At 38.9% G+C, this 18,671-nt stretch overlaps 1 protein-coding gene across 1 annotated transcript in view; it reads right to left on the reverse strand.

Annotated features, from left to right (window-relative positions):
• The window catches only part of CDH5 (cadherin 5), a 31,749-nt gene extending 14,979 nt beyond the window's left edge, over nucleotides 1-16,770 (reverse strand). The window contains exon 1 of the mRNA XM_075161443.1: nucleotides 16,598-16,770. The gene's annotated coding sequence lies outside the window, so the exon portion shown is untranslated. The remainder of the gene's footprint in view (nucleotides 1-16,597) is intronic.
• Nucleotides 16,771-18,671: the final 1,901 nt, after the last annotated feature.

Here is an 18,671-nt window from a genome sequence, read left to right on the forward strand (position 1 = left end):
GAAATTATTCTCATATTTTTGCACCATATGTTAATATTAGCAAACTTTAGGCCTGACTTTCATATCAGATTGAGAAGTTATTTTAATGTAGCAAAGCTGATTATTTTTCTTATTAAATTTCCCCTTCCCAATATACAGGACTGTCAGGGAACTTTAACACTCAAATAATCAGACTTTAAATTACACATATATGGCTTTCCATTAGCTTTTAGGAGCTGTCAGCATGCACATCAAAAATAAAACCGTTAATTGTGATAGAAAAGTTGACATCACACAGGTTGCTAGATGCGAGATTAAATTAATATTTTCGGCAGGAGGGTGCTGAGATATTTCCAAAATTACTCTTTGGTAACTAGGCAATCAATGTTATCCCGTGGTGCAGCGTCATTGTCAGTAAAAAGATTTTATTTACCACGAAATTTTGCTTTCCTGTACTTTTCTCTCTTCTACATGGTTGTACATAAGCTGAGGAACGTTCGTTCTTCTTCGTAATTGTGTAGAAAATGACCAAATAAGGTGGCTTTGAAGTTGCTTTTTAATAGCTAAGCTGTGTTTTATACAGTTTTATGGATTCATATAAAATTTTGATTTAGCTAGTTTTTTGTATTTTATGTGCTTACTTTGGCTTCAAATATTTTTAGAAAAATGAGCAAGATTTAGTTGTTTTGCTTTGTTTTATTGTGAACATGAACATTCTACAACTGGAAACTGGAAGGCATTGATATGATTCTGTTGTGATTGCATAAGTCTGTCTTTTATTCATAAAATTACAAAACATGATAACCAAAGGAAACCAGTTGGTTAACATCAACTAGTACAGGCTATAGTTTTGGAAAAAACACACTGTAGTGTTTAAAAAGTCATTTTTTCTTGTTGCTCTGGTACAGGGGAGATCTGTACTGCTGTAATGAAGAGATTAGTTGGGAAAATTGAGGACAATACTGCCCACTTCAGTTGCCATTCATTTCACTGGAAGTGATACTATTTACAAACATCCTTGCAGAAAGCATTTTTAACTTAAATAGTCAAATCTCCATGAAAGCATACTGGTCTCAGTATAAATCTACTTTGTAAAGAGAAATTTTGTGTCTTCCCAGTAATGTTTTCCTAGTATTTGCCTCTCTGTTTACTAATGCTAGTTCGGAGCCTGCCATGTCAAACTCCTCAGGGTTCTTCTCTTCCTGTTGCTGAGAGTGATTACTAGCAACAGCAACTCTGGGATCTTTGGTATCCTCATACAGGGGCACTGCTTATCGGAAGTTGAAGGCTCGAATTCATAACGAGTGTACAGTTTATCTGTATAGGAGCTCTGGGACTGTGGTAATATCCTGATTATTCCTGAGGATCCATGCAGCAGATGCAAACTCTCCTTTGAAGTAGGTGGCCTGTATGTGTTTCACAGTTCAGGCCTTGTTTGAAAGCTTGGTCGTTAATACAGAAAGTGCTAGACTGAATCTTTTTAAATATATGCACATTTCAGCTGAAACTTAAGCTACCCCTTCCACTCAGCAGATCCATCTTTCTGTTCTTAGATTTTAAGGTGGCTTCACTTCCTGTAACTCCTCATTAGTGGATTCCTTGTTAATACTTGTCCAGCCTACTTGATAAGTTAACAATTCCTTTGTGAGCAATTTGGTGGAGTTTGGTCTGCCCTCTGGTATGCACCGTAGGTCGAACACAGACCGAGATAGAAAAGCCTCTTGCAAAAAATGACTTCTGCTTTGTCTTCGGCATCTTTCAAAATTTCTCATTTTGGTAGAAGTAACACTGCACACTCGAGCACTTTGCTTTGTCTTTTTTAGGGACATTTGATGTGCATTGCTCCATAGGACAGTCTGGCTCTGAGAAGGCTTCCTCTATGATACCATGCAAGTTTTTCATGCGGCAGCTGGAAGTCCATTGCTGTTGAATCCGTAGCTGAATACTCTTCTTTGGCAGCACATACAAACGCTTCAGAAGCAGGACCCTGCTGAGCAGTAACTGATAGGGGCACTGTCCTGGTGTGAAGGCCACATTCCATGGATGTTAGCTCTTGACAATCTGTACTAAATGCTCGCTCTTTTTCTGGCCATGATAGTTTTCCTTTCCAGCAGATCTCATGTGAAATGCCAGAGGTAGCAGCAGAAGAGAGATATTCCCATGCCTGAGCAGGGGAATGCATTCCCATGCAGCCAGAAGCAAGAAAGTTTCTGAGGGTTGACAGGTGGATGACATGTAGGGATTGGCTTTTCGTTTCTTCTCATGCCTGCTGTGGCAGCCAGGACTGAGAAAAGGAAATAAGATGCACCATTTCAAGTAATGACTCCCGCAGCCACACGCTTCTGGAGAAGGGGACAGCACAGCATGCACTCCGACCAATCTGTCCCCTGCGTGGCTCTCCCTGGCATGCTGCCATGAGGTCCCATCGCTGGTCTACCTTAATGTACATTCTCCACTTACCCCTCTGTCTCTAAGTGATTAGACCAATAATTCAAACTTTTTTTCAATTTAAGCAGGGACCATAAATGTCCCTTAAAGTTAGCAGCAGAATGGTTTATTCAAATAGCTAAGTTTCTTGCTTTGCTTTTAAATTTTCTTTCAGTAAATGATGGGTTTTTCCACCAACATTATTCATTTTATGTGTTGAATTATTTTAGGAAATAACGCTTGGTCTGCAGGGTACTTTAGACAGTTAACTGAGAAATTCTGGTATTCGAACTGATTTATGGGACACATGACTCATACGGTATAGTTTCTTCTTGCAGATTGGGAATAATTATTAAAAAAAAGTCAGGTGGAGATACAGACAATACTGTACTAATTAAAAGTTTGCATTTTACAAGTTGGTAAGTAATCAACTGTAAGGTTGGTGAGCAGCTAATATAAATAAGGTCTCCGTGTAATGAAAACACATTTGATGAAATATTCTTATGAACATTTGTGGTTTTTTTTTTCTGGTATTTGCCTCTTATCTGGTTTACTTCTCACTTTAAAAATGTATATTAATGCTTATGCGAGGTTAGTTTAGTTAGCAAAGAAATTTGTTCTATGCTTGCATGTTAAATAGAAGTTAAACCAGGTTTCTGTATGGAGACTTTGGTAAATGAGGAGACAGTTGTAGCTGAGATGATGTATTTTTCTGGTTGATCGGACTAAAATCTTATGCTATTCTTTGAGAATTTTTGTTTTTCAGCATCTAAAAAACAGAAATAGTGATAAGGAACATCCTAAGAGAGAAGTTTGCTTAAAGTGGCTATCATACATCAGAAGAGAAAGACATTTTAAAAGGTTTGTGTCCATATTGTTCAGATAATTTGCATACCTGATTGTCAGAAAAGCTGGAAATGAAATTATTATTGATGATTGAGCTGGAAACTTAATGATTATTTTTGCTTACAGTATCTTGGTTGGAATCTGAACAATGTAAATGAAAATAAAAAATCCCATGCAAAAATGAGAGTTTCATAAAGCAGAAAATATTAACAAAATTACTAATAAATCAATACTATAGGACATAATCTATTCCATTCCACACTACTGGAAATTTTGCTGTTTCTGGTTATTAATCAAACCTCAGCTGTCATGCCTGCAGCCATGTAAATGTAGAGGAATACTAAATATCTGAAATACTGTATTCAATCAATTGGGAGAAATATGGATCTTGAAGGAGGGCATTTGCTCAGCTTAACCTGTCCTTGCTGTGGCTGTGGGCCCTGGCCCTGCGGTGTCCCGGGTGCTGGGATGGGTGCGTGCCTGTGGGGACACGCTGGCTGGGCTAAAAGAGAAAGAAAACTAAGAAAACATTCTTCACGAAAGTTTTTTCAGAGAAGTTGTCTTTGGATAGCTTTAGTTTAGTTTAATAAGTACTTTTAGTTTAGTTTAATCAGTATTTTCTGACTATCTTTCCCCCTCCTGTCTGCTGCACCCTTCCCAGTACTCCTAAGTAGTTCTTTGCAAAAAGTTCTGTTGAATTTGCAGTGGATTAAACCCTACAATACCTAGCAGACAACACTTCAGAATTTTTTTTCAGATGCAAAAAATTTACTTTGATACACCATCTAAACACCTCCAAAATTATTATGCTCAGTGAAGCCATGATAGATATAAAGAGAGCAGAATCTGACCCAGTGTCAAGTAACAAAATGACCCTGAACAACCCTGCCATACAGAATCCATTTTTAACATTAATTTCTCATCTGTATGATGTTTAAGACCAAAAGTAAATGTGTGAATGCAGTGAGCTTTAAGAAATAGAAAGGTAACATACCAAACACAGGAGGGGGATAAATTATCTTTTTCTTTGCAATGCTTGTAGTTTTGGTAAGCAGGCAAAACATTATTAAAAGAAAATAGTCCTACCAATACTTAATGCTGCCTTTCAGGGACCTTAAACGGCTGTGCAAACATGAATTGATAAAGCCTCCTCATTTCTCTGTGGAAAGTACTCAGCTAGATAAAAGGCAATATCCCTTTCAAAAGGTGCATTTGAAGCACAGAGGACTTAAATGTGTTTGCTATCTCCTGACGGAGAGAGACCAGCTCAGGAGTAACAACAGTCTCAGATTTTGTTTTCCCAGTTTCTTCACCTCATAATCAGACAAGAATTGCTCTGACCAGCTTCTAACAATCCCAGAGAAACATGGCAGCAAAGTAATCACATAGGTATAGTGTTACCTTCACTCCAGTTTCTGCTTGGCTTCTAAGTTGCAAAACTGTGATCCTCCTTTGCTCCCTTGAGCTTACAATGTGAGAAAAGTTGAGGGCACGTAGTGACTACAGTGAGAACTGGAACTAGGGTAGGTCTTCAAACTTTAGTAACATCACTTAAAAAAACTAAGTAAATTGTGCAACATTGGACTTGGAGCAATCATTTTTTTTGTTGCATTTTCAGATATAATTTGTTTTGGGTGGTTACTCAGTGTTTCTCTTATTTCTTATTAAAGCTGTCTTGTCACATGTCCTCAACAGTGTACAATGATTCATTTTAAAGTAGGCCTTTCCTGAGAACACAGTGCTGCTTTTTTGTTTCCAGATTATTGAACTGATTTAAATGGGCCTAGTGCCTGACTACCTGGTATTATATTTTTGATTGTCCTTATGTCGATTTTATGCATCTGAGAAGTGGTTTCCACTGATGACTAAACAGTCTGGAGTGCAAATGCCTACTGAAAACTGATTATAAAATGACTTTTTATATGCATGATAGTACTTTTGAGTAAATAGCCACTTTGATGACTAAACAATCCAGAGTGCAAATGCCTGCCTGAAACTGATTATAAAATGACATTTTATATTTGTGATAGTACCTTTGAATGAATAGCCACTTCAGCAATATCTTAACTAAACTTGCTACTTAAAAAAACCCCCACATGTCACTCAGTATTGTGAGAGCACTCTTGCCTGCATTTGGTGCTAGGTTCTTGGTGTTGGTGCTGCAGCACTGTATATCAATATAGCTGAGGAGATAACTCAGCACTTCTGTTTCTGGCTCTGGTTTTGGCTCCTCATATTTTTTCCAGGGAAAGAGAGAATAATTCTAATCTGAAAGTTCTTTGTGATTTCAGCTCCAAGTTTCTAGTAGGTCTGGGGAAAATGTATTAATGACTTTTTCCCCTGTCTCTTCAACTCACCAGAAATTTCTCTCCTGTATGATACAAAATAAAACTTCATCTCATGGGTGGATAGAATCCTCAGCCAGGACAGATGCCTCTTTCAGAAATGAAGAAATTTGCTTGTAAAAGATCTATAAATACTTACTACGTATACGTTAAAGATTCATTGACTGGTGGAAGGCAGGCAGCCAAATTGGTCTCCCTGTCTTTCTGTTATCTCAGATACAGAACTGGCTAAAAATGGGGAGGCAAGCACTTGTTTGGCTTCCCCCCCCCCCCCCCCAAAAAAAAGAAACAAAACCACCCTCCAAGCTAGTGAGTGAGAGCTTCTGCACTGAAGACGGATGAGCAGCAATAATGAAATCTACCTGAATATCCTCCCAGAGCTTCCTGACACCCCTGCTTGCATTTTAACAAGTGACTTGCTGACTTCGGGATTAAAGTAAAATGCTGCAGTAAATACTGAGAGAAGGGCATATGAAAAGGCTGAGTGTGAACTGAAAATGAGAGATGTATGGTCTAAGAAGACATTTGCTGAAAACAGAATGATTTTAGAGAAATGAGTGAGGAAGAAAGTTGTAAGAGGTCACAAAGATCTCCTTTGTTCCTTGCCAAGAAGCTTTTATGGAAAAGGGATGTATAGATTTGCAGCTTGTTTGCTAGAAGTCACCTCATCACAGATCTGGAAGAGAAGCAGGATGAGTCGGGTGCAGGATCTGATCTTGCATCAGTAAATTCTCCTGACTTTACTGTAGTTTGTTTTACATCAATGATGTGCCTGATAATATTTTAGCTGGGTAGATTAACAAAAATAAAAATTTGGCGTGACTGGGGAAAGACTAGCCTATAGCAGGCTTTGCTTATTTTAGTCTATGAATAGTGCAGTACTACAGATGCAGTCAGCCATCATAGTAGGCCAGAAATACTGTGCTTCGTGCTCTTGTCCATCTTGGCTCTGAATTGCTCTGAATCTGACCCATTATATACAGGCATGACCTCCGGGACAAACAAGGAAATAATTTTGTTGGTGGTGCTACTTCAGCTCAAACACTGTTCCTTACAGCACTAACCTTCAAAGGTATCCTGATAACTGTATCAGTAGACTCATAACATTTACTGCCGGTTAACTGGGTGTGCAAGACACAATCACGATCTCACTTTGGCTCACAAAAATCCTTCACTGATAAATGCTGATTTAGTTGAGAGTTCAGAGGCAAGTCTATTGGACAGTCAAGCACCAAGGCCCAAAATCTCAAAGGTAGGAGGACATTTAACTGCTGTTGATTTCTATCAATTTCTAGTTAACATTATCGTAATGTGTATTTTCCAAAAACTTACAAAAACATGTTTGCAGTTTGGAGAGTGCTGCTTACATTCCTACATGACTCCTATCTGATAAAGAATGGATTAGTTATAAAACTATTGAATGTGTGTTGCTGGTGTAGGTTCAGATTCAATTTCCTGTTCACAAATACACATTTGTTTGGCTTAGATCTTGATTGTACGTAACACCCGTACAGCTCAGAATCGGCTCTGAATTTGGCTTCTGTTAGAATTCAAGAAAACCTCAAACAATATCTTTTTCTGGGAAAATTTGGAAGAGATAGGCTGATAGATTGTGCCTAGTTGTTCTGTGTTCTTTAGGGACTGGTAGTCTTTTGTGGATAGTGTTAATTTAAGTACGTCTGGGGATCTGAAACATTTCTGTTTGTGAAATGAATCCCATACGTGATCTAATAAAACGTGACTGTATTTCTATGTGCCTGTATAGTATGTACAAAAGTATGCAACTTCCACATAGGTCGAAGAGAAGCTAGGGGTTTTTTTTATGCAGCATCTCAAAAATCTTACATAGTGAAGTTATCCAACCAAGAGGGACTGCTTTTGTGTTTCATGTGCACGAGCTATGATTCCTATTCTAATATTTAATTAAATCATTTTTCTATTGATCTATAGTGACCTGGTTTTTATCTGAATTTCTTACTTGCAAATCTGATAATTGAGAAGCAAATTAAATACATGTTTTAGTTACTGGGCTGGTCTCTTCATGGACTTTAAGGAAGCATTATTTTTGGACTAGATAAATTAATAATTCTGGAATCACTTCTGTTGTTGACATGACTGCATTGTTTAAGTGAGGATTGTTTGCTGTGGTGAGGATGACATATGTGATGAAGGTAAAACAATAGTTTGAAATCATTAAAATGAGTGGTGAGAGCACTGACTTTCTCCTCTTCTCATCAGATCAGTTATGCAGTCTAATTGTTGTTTTAATGGATGACTGTTTTGCTTTCATATGGGCATCCTGGTATGTCTAGCAAGTAATCCACCAGTATTAGTAAAACTGCTGGCCTTCTACCTTGTCCAGGAGAGAAATACATATGAAGGTCTATCAGAGCCACACTGAATCATTAGGTGAGTTTTAAGAATATTCCTCATTTCACACTCTCAGCATGCAGATCATGTATCATGCCAGGTATAGAATCAATGTCTTTACTCATTTTTCACCATAATATTATTTGTTATCACAGAGGCTGTAGAGATACTTGAGAGCTGATGATAACCAATTTGAAACTGAACAGATATAGTACCTGAAGCACTGAAATATATATGTTCTGGTGCTGCTTAAGAGTTCTTACTCTGGCTGAGCTGCTATAGTCATATAATTCTTTACTATACTTTCCCTGAAGTGACCCCAAAGTGGATTAGAGTGCTTTAAAGAAGCAGCCAGTGGTATTGTCCAGTCTTTCCATGCATAAAGCCTTTTACTTCACATACAAATATGTTAGTACAAAATATAACAAGGGATAAAATGTGCTTAAGCACAGTGCCCAGTATAAACCCAGCCACTAAAATACTTTGAAGCTCATTTGTGATTAAATTATTAAGCCAATTTGTGACACTGTTTCATAACAAATAAATATATTTTAATAAACAGAATATTTTGGCTTTCTTTTAGTTGACAGCATGGACAGCATTGAGTTTAAGGTCATAAGCTCCTCTCCTATAGCTCTTTACAGCTTCTGAGCTTTGGGAGCACGTATATGAGGGCTGAATGACTCCTAAGGAGCAGGAGTATTCTGGTGTTTAGTGAGTATGCTCAAACCCACAAGCAGAGTTTGGGTTGAATATTATCACCTCATCATCATTGTGTCAAATCTGTTGATTTAGAGCGTTCCATTTTTTAAAATCAGGAAGCTCATAGTACCTATGACTAGTATGATTTATTCGCTTTGCAGATGTTGCAGGGGTGAAACTAACAATTAAATGACAGAAAATTTGTTCTTGGCCACACGTTTTTTGATGACAGTTACCAAATGCTGTTGAAATCTGAGCTCTTTTGGGGGGTTAACTTTGCATTAAATACAGCCCTTCTGTTCTGAAGTGAGCTAATAAGATGAGTGGGATAAACCCTGCATGTACAGTTTGGAACTGCAGACATTTTCCCCTATGAATTCTTTGTCCAAAATATAAAGCTAAGAGGGAAATATCTCCCATCCAGATTAATTATTGATAAAGACAGATGCTAAAAATAGTGATGAAGTGCCAGTGTTACAGACAGGCAAAGAACTTGTTCTCTTCCTTGTATCCTTGACCCCCCTGCAAAGGGTCTCATTGACTTTGAAGAATGATTGAGGCTCTGTCAGTCTCAGTGGCATATTTACACGGCTGTAGATCCAGCTTCTTTCTCACTTGCTTTGAGCCAATTTCCTTTTGCTTAGCCCAAACCATGGTGGCTCTGGTAGGAGAGACAGAGGTGCAGGTGTCTCAGCACTGAGCCTCCCTCATCCCCCGCACCTCCCACACTCAGACGGTGTTATTTGATTTTTGGGGATCAGGGGCTTGGGTGAGAGGGGGACAAGGGAATCCTCCAAAAATTATTTGGCTCATCCCAGTGCAGAAGTGGAACAGTTCGGTGTTGGAGGTGTTTGCGATCACTAAAAAGATTTCTCAAGCATCTCTAACCAGAAGCTTTCCTACAATAAATTGTGTGCACATTTCAGAATTGATCTGTTTTGATACTGCCCCCTGGTTAGCTCTGCTGTACACAGAGATTAGCCGAAGCTGTTGCTGAATGGTTGGCCAAGCTGAAACAAAATAAGGTACACTTTGAGAATAATGTATTATAGAGCTTTTTCCACTTCCCCTTTGTTTCCAGGTAAAGCCTTAATATCAGAGAGGCTTCCTAGCACAGAGCTCCAACTGAGTAGCTTTAATTAAGGAAAAGTCCCCATCCTTTGAGGAACTGCATGCAATAAATGTGATTTTTTTTCTAAAGTACAATGTAGCTGTGTTTACAGCAGATAAGATTTTTTTGACATTTTCCTTCAACAAAAGCTCAAGAGCGAAAGTGTCTGTCTCTAGCACAAGCATCATGCACAGGTCACGGTAATTGATATTTATTGTCCTAACAGTAATCTGAAGCAGAGAAACCATGTTTAGCTGGCTGTGTGTTCTGATTCCTTTGTCCAGGTTATTCTACTGGGTAACTGAATGCATTAGTATTTCCTCTGAAAATTAATTTTATGGCAGATAGAGAAAGCATGTACATATACATAAATCTCTTGTTTTCTGGCTGGGCAAGAGGCTAAAAAACCAGGGTGTGTCTGGATATGTTTTGTTTAGTAATTAGTATTCAGTATTTTTCTCCCTTTTTAAAATGTCTGATTCAAATGTCAGTTCATTCTTCTCTGTTTCCTGCCCTTATTCAACTAGACTTCCAGACCGGGCTTAATTAACTTTAAGACCTTTTCTGCCCACCCCTATAGTTACAGTCTTTTCCTGGAACATTTCCATTGTTACAATCTCCATGTGTTGTGAGATGATACAAATGATATTATTACTGCTCTTATGAATTTACAATAAGCCTTTCAATATTTTTACTTACAGCTTAGCTCTTGTCAGAAAAATCTCATCTGGAAATCAAAATAAAACTAGGGAAGCAAATTTCCAGCTTACAGTGCTGATAAAAGGAAGCTGGAGGGCCTGAAAATTCAGGCCTCAGACACAGGGAAGCTTAAAAAGATGAGGAAAGCTGTTGTAAGTTTTGTGACTTTTTTTAGAGCTAGACTTTTTTTTTGTATGGATTTGTTTCCATGGGGGAGTGATTGTGATTTAACACAGTGTTGTGTTGTGTTTTGCTCCATTATCTATTCACTGGCTTAAGCAAGTCATTAGTCTGATGAATTTTACAACCCCGGTCCAGAGGCAATGAGGGAACCTGCAAGGTTCCCAAGGAGAGCTTGCTTCATGAAACAGATTGCAACCATAGTAGGTGCTAGTTCAACATGTAAGACGTGACTGCAGGAGTGACCCTGTTTCAAGGCAGGACATGCTTTTGTTTACATGTGGTAAGAAGTTTTTGTGAAAGTGATAAAAGTGAGAGCTGGGGGCTTTCAGCTGGCTGACCCGGGGACATTTCTGCTCACAGGTCTTCTCAAGCCAGCACCCAGGATCTAGGCTGGTGGCTGCTGCTGCTGCCCTGCTGGGGCTCAGTGCGGTGAGCACTGGGGAGCAGCCTGCATCCCCCCGGGAGCTGATGGCTTTAAAGTAACCTGACTGTTTGGGAAGTTCTTACTCACAGCAGTGCTACACTTCTGGGTTTGCTGCCTGAATTCAAAACACAGCTGGAGATACTTCTTAAGCTGAGGCGGGAATTTTTTTTTCTCCATAGTTAGTGGCTGTGTAAGTGGAACATTTATTTCTCCCACAGCTCGTATTTTAATCATGGCCACTGAAAACCCCTTTATTGTGTGAATGAAGCCTTTCTCTTCATTTAAAGAAGCCTAAGATCAATCCATATAAGGCAGGTAATACAGCTTACCATTTCACAGCAGGAAAATGACGCGCTATATTCCAAAGAGAAATGTGCCCCTTCCTTCCTTCCTTCTTTCTTAAGTCATCTCCAAGTGCAATTACTGGAGGATTCAGCATCTATTCTAATCCTAAACTTTTACCAAGGCTGCTGCTGGCAAATCTAATGTACAAAGCAAATGTGTTTGTTAAATGGTGCTACAGATGATAGGGCTCTGCAATAGCTTTGTCACTGTCAAGTTCACATTATTGTCTTTGTAAAATGAACCCATTAGAAAAATCATTCCTGCTTTTTGTGCTTTCTACTTTCTGCCCTCGCTTCTTAATTTCTGTGCTGGATGCTTGTTTTAGGTGGAGTGCATTGGTAATCTGGATGATACTAAAATTTGCATAATGTAGCAGTATTTGTTTATGTTTTAATGACAGCCTAAAAACCTAAATTAACAGTACTGAGCAAATAGACAATATATACTATTTCATTGTAGGTTTGGATTCAGAGATTAGGTGGTGAAAAGTCTGATACCTTAGTAGTAGTACTGATTGGTTGGTCTAACCCTGACATGAGTAAACTGGTTCTCTTGCAGACAGATCATATATATCTGAAAGATTATGACAATAAAAGCCAGTAAGGTAATGCAAATCTCCTCTGAATTCAGGTCTAGGACTGGAGGTAGGGGGAGGGAGTATCCCACAAAAAGAATGGAGAAGCTAACCTAAAACTCCGTGCCAGTGGAAATTCTGCCAGTGAAGCTGAACCTATCACAGGAACAATTCCTATCAATGACAGGATTTCCTATCATTTGCATGAGAGCAGCATTAGGCCCTTAGTCTCCTCAAGCAGTGTGCTGTAAGGTAGACTTCGGACTCCTAGAGGATTTCCAGAACGCAGATGGCATCATAAAAGGAAGGGGAAAAGGAAAACTGATCCTACCAAAGCATTGCTTAGAAATGTGGACAAAGACAGGAGAAGGAATTCAACTGTATCCTCCAGACATACTGTGGAAGTGGAATTTCCCTTTACACTGTCAAACACAATAAGGACAAGGGCCTGTGTGTGCTGCCGATAACCCACCTTGCGCCCTGTGAACTTTGCTGGGTGTCAGGAGGACCATTCCAGATGTTGCTGGTGGGCTGGGGAGAGAGGATGATGCAGAGAAATAGATGACTTCAGTGGGGGCAAAGCCAGATGGGCTACTGGTAATTTGTGGAGACTGATAAGTCTTTTTAAAAGAATGTGTAATAGAAACAGAGGGCTCTTTCTCCTAAAGTTTTGGCAGAGGATGGTGGTGAAATCCCACAGGAACAGGAGGGTTTTGATGACAACTAGACTGGGACAATAAAACTGACCTCTCTGGATTTTGAAAAATGAAGAATTTAAAACATTTCTGCTTTTGGTGTACCTCTAACTATGGTGGTGCTCTGTAACTCCTTGCATTTCAAATAACAATGTTAGGGCAGAAGAATATCTTTCCTCTCCACTGGTCTTTTGGAAAGGTCCCCGTACAACTTCTGCAGCGTGTCCCAGGTAACCATGCTTGCCTTTTCTCTAAAATATCAGTGATTTTTCACTATAAGTTTTGAACCCTTTCATGGATGATAATTGATAACACTTTCACATTCAGCTCCTAATCTTTTGTAAGACAGTTTTGCTGTCTATCTCATACAGAAGTACTTGTCTGGAGAAAAGTCTGCCAGAGCGTCCATCCACCTGCTTGACTCTTTCTGGTTTACTGATTGTAAATCCTTACTCGGATATACTCGGAGTACCAAAAGTGTAGGCAATGTGAACATCTGCAATGGATGGATAAGTTTCCCCTCTGCCCTTCCTCTGTCTTTGCCCAGCCCTGGAAAACACAGCTCTTGAACTATTTCAGGTCCTGTGAACATCCATGGGTTTTAACTAGCACCTAGGAGGGCTGGGCCCCAAATCTTCTCACTGCCTGCCCAACAGATGTGTATAGCAGCATATGTACAAAATAGACTCATGGCACAAATAACATCCATCTCAGAAGTATGTTACAGAGAGAACTTACTTAAAATATTCAGCAAAATCTTACATTCAAAATATAGCTAGTTCCATGCTTATTGACAAATTTGAAATTCAGATCAAGATGAGTGAAGCTCAGGTTCTCATTGAATGAAAGGGCTAATTTGTATTCTTGGACTGAAGAACTGTAAACAAGTTCTTCACAATTTTTTGTTAGTTTTTTTGTATTTCAAGATCAGACTCATTGCAGAATTTAGGAGGTGGGTGGCACATGGGTTGGTGAGTGATGTGCATTCATTTTGCACATCATTATTCCTGGCGTTAGTCCTGTTGGTGGGATTCCTGGATTTGCAGTGGGCTCGGTACTTGTGCCGAGGACAGGCCCTGGAGCAGCATGCCTGCAAGTTTTTGGCAGCAAAAATGGTGGCTCCTGATCATGACTGTGGCACCAGAGTGTTGTCTGCTTTCTGTGTTTGCAGTGGAAATATACCTGCATAGGCCCTTCGAAGGGAGTAGGGTGCTGAACTGAAGTCCACAGATGGATCAAGCAAGCTCTCATCATGGATCAAACTAGTATCCAGTTCTGGATTTGCTAAGGTCTGTTCTCCTAGTTCAAATTCTGATCAGCTCTTCAAAGGCATGTGTGGGGAATTGTTTTACCTTAGTGATTGTGAGCTGGGCATCTCTCTGTCCTAGCAAATCTCCAGTTTACACAAATAATCGCTGTCTGCTGTGTTCTAGGGTAGAAGGGAAAGCAGTTGTGTCAGGGCTAAACTTTGAGGGATTTTTGATTTGTAAACCCACAAGGATAACAAAGGGAAAGACATTTGTTTTACAAAAAAATACACCAAAATATTTTCATTACCAACAAATTTCTCACAAAGACAGAGAACCTCTTATTTTCTTCTTGGCACTAATATTTGAACCTCTGAATTAAACTTCTAGAACCTGGGCAAAAAATGGAGTTATGAATGCATGACAAAAATAACATGAAGATTCCTTACAGAAAGCTCAGCTGCTAGAAATAATCAGTTACCTCTATTCTGTGAAACTCTGCTTTTTTAGAAAATATAAAGTATTAGCTGGCCTGGTTTAAGCCATGTACCCCAACAAGAAAAAAGAATTTTAAAAAAGTTTTTCTATTTTTCTTTTGAAATATTAATTGAAGTAATTGATTTACAGATGCACAGTGAAGTCCTTTGTTTCATAAGTGCTCTAAATCAGAGGAGCTTCTAAACCATCCCCAGTGATTTTTACCTATATCCTGTTTTCAGTTCTGTTTCACTCAACAGAGGCAGGATGTGAAGCAAACCTGGCAACAAACCTGTTAACTGTTTGGGTGGAACTTTCTCTGCCTAAGCTGCCTATTTAGCACTAAGCCTCCATCTAGTCCTCTGCAAGCTGCAGATTGCTGAGTGACGTGTAGCTATTTCATGGCATAATTTCAGTTCTAGCATTTGTTTTAAAATGTTTAAGAAACAGTTTTATGATCTTATGTTAAAGAGCAAAGCTTCGGGAAAGACTTCCTGTTGCAATGCAGTGCAGCTGTAGCACTCTGAAAAATAAAGCCCAGGTTTGTGGACTAAGCAGGAATGATTTGTTAATTGAGTTTATCTTTTGCTTTCAAATGAATTTGTTTTATTGTTTGTAACTTCACATTCTTCTCTATAGTATACTGTACTATTCTAAGGTTTTCATAGGCTAAATAAATTCTGTGTCCTTTTCTCCTGTTGGTCACCCTTTATTTAAGAATAAAAAGTAACTCCTGGAGATGCTGCAGATAAATTGCAAGTCAGCATTTCTGTGATTTGTTTCTGGTATATTGGTTGTTGTTACAAGGCACAAATTAACCTAAGATGAGAAGGTTTTGTAAATCATAGGAGTATCCTTGCTTTTGTCTAATATTTTTTCTTACATGAACATCTATAATACTGTATGCTTTTACAAACGCTGATATAATGATTTATAATCAGTGGAGGCAGGAACACATTGATTAACTATACCTTTGTTAACTGCAGTAGCAACCAACTTTTAATGTTTTCGGTAGCTAAGAATGGAAGAGATTTTCTCACAGAAATTAATCTTCTTCCATATCTTTTTTCCTTGCATTTCTTTCCTTCCTTTATTATTTATTACAGCGTGACAACCAGCACAGTAAGGTACTGTTGTCAGGACAGTCCCACTATTGCAGAATAGAGTTCTTATAGAAAAAAGCAGTATCAGTTCATCTCTTATGCATAAATGCTTTGTCTCTGCAAGCTGTACAGCAAACTTTGTCTCTGCGAACTGTACAGCTCAGGGACTTGCTACGCTATCTTTAGGATAAGATAAAAGCCTTTTCAACCAACTTTTTGTATCAAGCCACTGCTCATAAAATACCTTGTCAGAAAAAATGGTTCTTTTTGGACCACTGAGATCAAGAAACTTCTGAAATAAGAATTGCTGGTCTTTTAGAACAGGGGCTGTAAAACCTGGTAGTCCGGGGTTAGGGTGCTAAAGTACCTGGGCCACTTTAAACTTGAGATATAGGAGACCAAGTCACTGACGTGTTTATGTAAACTTCCCTCTAAGCCTTAAACAAATCTCTTAGCAGGAGAGATATGCCAAAGCTGGCTAATATACATGGTGGCTTTCACCTCCTCTTGGCAATGGTCACAATAAAGCCGTAGCATCTTAAAGACAGATACCAAGTCAACCCCACTTTGATAAAACATATTGCATCAAATCATAGCACGGCCTACACTTCCTCAATCAAAACAGTACTAAGCCTGTAACTCTCCACACTGCAAGTGAAATCCTTTCCTAAACGGTATACAGGTGCAATTTGCAGTATCATTTCTGTCCCTTTTCCATTATGAATGACCATCGGCAACATAATCTAAATATTACAAAACAGAACTATAAAAAAGCGTAAAATGTCTCTTCTTTTAAACAATCTGGGAATATTGTGGTATAGCCCAAGAAAGCTAGAGATTTTCCTCTTCCAGCGTGAATTGTAAACAGCTCTGCTGTTGTCTGCACTTAATTTGGTTTAAGTGCCATCAATGTTGGGCCCAAAGGATTCTATGGATATGTATAAAATTCATACCTGTCTGCTGTTATTTCTTAAATTATTTAAGACATTAGAAGAGATTTTTGGTGGAGATAAAAAACCTTTGAAATGAACTTCATAGCTGAAGGACAGCAAATACTGTTTATCCCTTACCTGAGACAGAGTTGGTGGAGCTTCGGTTTGTTCCCAAATCAGGCAAACTAAAATCAACAGTATCCCAAAATATTAAGCAGTATACAGAGAATGAAGATCAAATAGAGAAATCCACTTCTCTTCTCGTTAAGCAATACTGGGAGTGTTCAGCTCTCCAGTCACCAAGGTTTTCCAGCTGGGAGTCAGCCTTTTCCCATCCTGCATCCCGGCATCCTGTTATTGTTCCAAGTCTTAGTAATACAGTGAGAAAAGGGAGTGGAGGAAACAAGATAAACTTAGCCTAATTATTGCTATACCTACTTATTTGTTGCTGACTTTAATAAGGGAGCTGAATAAAAGGAAATTGGCTCTGAGAGAAACACAAAAGTTGGTATGTTATTTAGTATCGTTTATAAAGAGTTTTAGGAGTTAGCAAACATCTGAATGGTACTTTAAAAGTGTCTGATATTTGATCAGCGCAGACTATGTCTGTTTTGTACAAACAAAATTTTCAAAGCAGTTTGGAGATGTCCTATCTATAAGGATTTTTATACCTGCAAGTAAAAAAGCTAGAGCTCTCATATGAATGAGACCAGGTTCTCTGGTAAAGCTCTGTCAGCACTGGATGTAAAAATGAAATTTAACAGTATTTTTTCACAGGTGAAATTATGACGCCAGAGCAAGACAGTGTAGGTGGGCCTTCCAGAAGGAGAAAATGGTTGTAACATCTTGTTTATGGTTACTTTTAAGTCTCGAGACCACTCAGGGCATACAGAAGGGAAAGATTCAGTGTTTTGTTACATTCCTGAGGCTGACTTGCTGGGCAGTGGCAGCCTGGGGGAGGCTCACCAAAGTGCAGGCATCAGTGTCTCTAATACTGCCACCCACATAAAACTTAAGTCAGGATATTGTTCAGGGAGCCAGTGGGCTTTTCTGCAGCCTGTCCTGGGTACCCAAGCCCTTCTGTGGGACTGTCATGCATTCTTCAGTGCCGCCTGCCGTTTTCTGACCCCTATCTGCATGTTAAAACTGAATGCAAAGGTGTATCTCTGGCGTCGTACAGTACAAATGGAAGAGGAATTTTTTTTACTAAATAATGCAGAAGAAAATCTGAGAAGTGTGGGACTTAACTCAAAACTCACTTTTTTTGAACCAGTTGTAATAAATGTAGGCAAATGTTCAATGTATCTTAAGTAGGTCTTTAAATAATAATGTTCCACAGTTAAATGCTCTCTTCCCCCTATTTGTCATCACAGTCCAGCACAGGTGATGGCATTGATTTCCTGGCTTGCTAGAAGGCTAAGGTTGGTTAGATTGTTTCACATTTTTATGAAGTACAGCAGCAAAGATGAATGGCTTTTTAAAAAATTTGGTACATTAATTATTCACAAAAGTTAAGCAACTAATGAGGAGACATTTTTCAAAGTCTTCCATAAGGAGACCAACTAGAGTTAAGTTTCCTTACAAGAAAATAAGCCGTTCCTGTGTCATTGCTGAGAGAAGAGCAGGGAGGATGTTGACAGGAGTTTTCCAGGGAACTGCAGTTATCTGGTCAGGATGCAGCTCTGATAATCTGGTACCCACAGCAGACAACAGTCCCAGATATGATTTACTTCTGCAAATGACTTCGGTTGTATTTACAACCGTTGCATAACCTTTGATGTTCGTATCTGTGGACTTGGGAGTAAGCATGCTATTTAGCTAATCTAAACAAAGGATGAGGATAAGGGAGTCCTTCACGTCCACTGCTCAGAAAAGGAAAAGAGAAACCCTTATGTTCTCTATATATGCCTTGAGGCAACAGGCCTAGATTATCAAGGTCTGTTTTGATGCCTGCTAAATAAGCTTTGTATTAGTTGACTTGTTTTATCTTTACTGAGAAGTTCAAGGAAAGAAGTGAGAAGGTTTCTAAAGGCATTTTCAGCATGCTCTGTTTCAGAGCTCAGTAGAATAACTGAAAACCATTTTATAAGCTTGGAGGAAGATACTTTCATTTAAATTTTAGAAAACTGATTTAATATCTCAAAACCTTCCACATTATGGTTGTAGATATCATCTCTGCTGAACTGATTCTTTAAGTCCTCTTTCTGGCTAT

This window comes from Calonectris borealis, chromosome 12 (assembly GCF_964195595.1).
Source record: "Calonectris borealis chromosome 12, bCalBor7.hap1.2, whole genome shotgun sequence".
Lineage (NCBI taxonomy): Eukaryota > Metazoa > Chordata > Aves > Procellariiformes > Procellariidae > Calonectris > Calonectris borealis.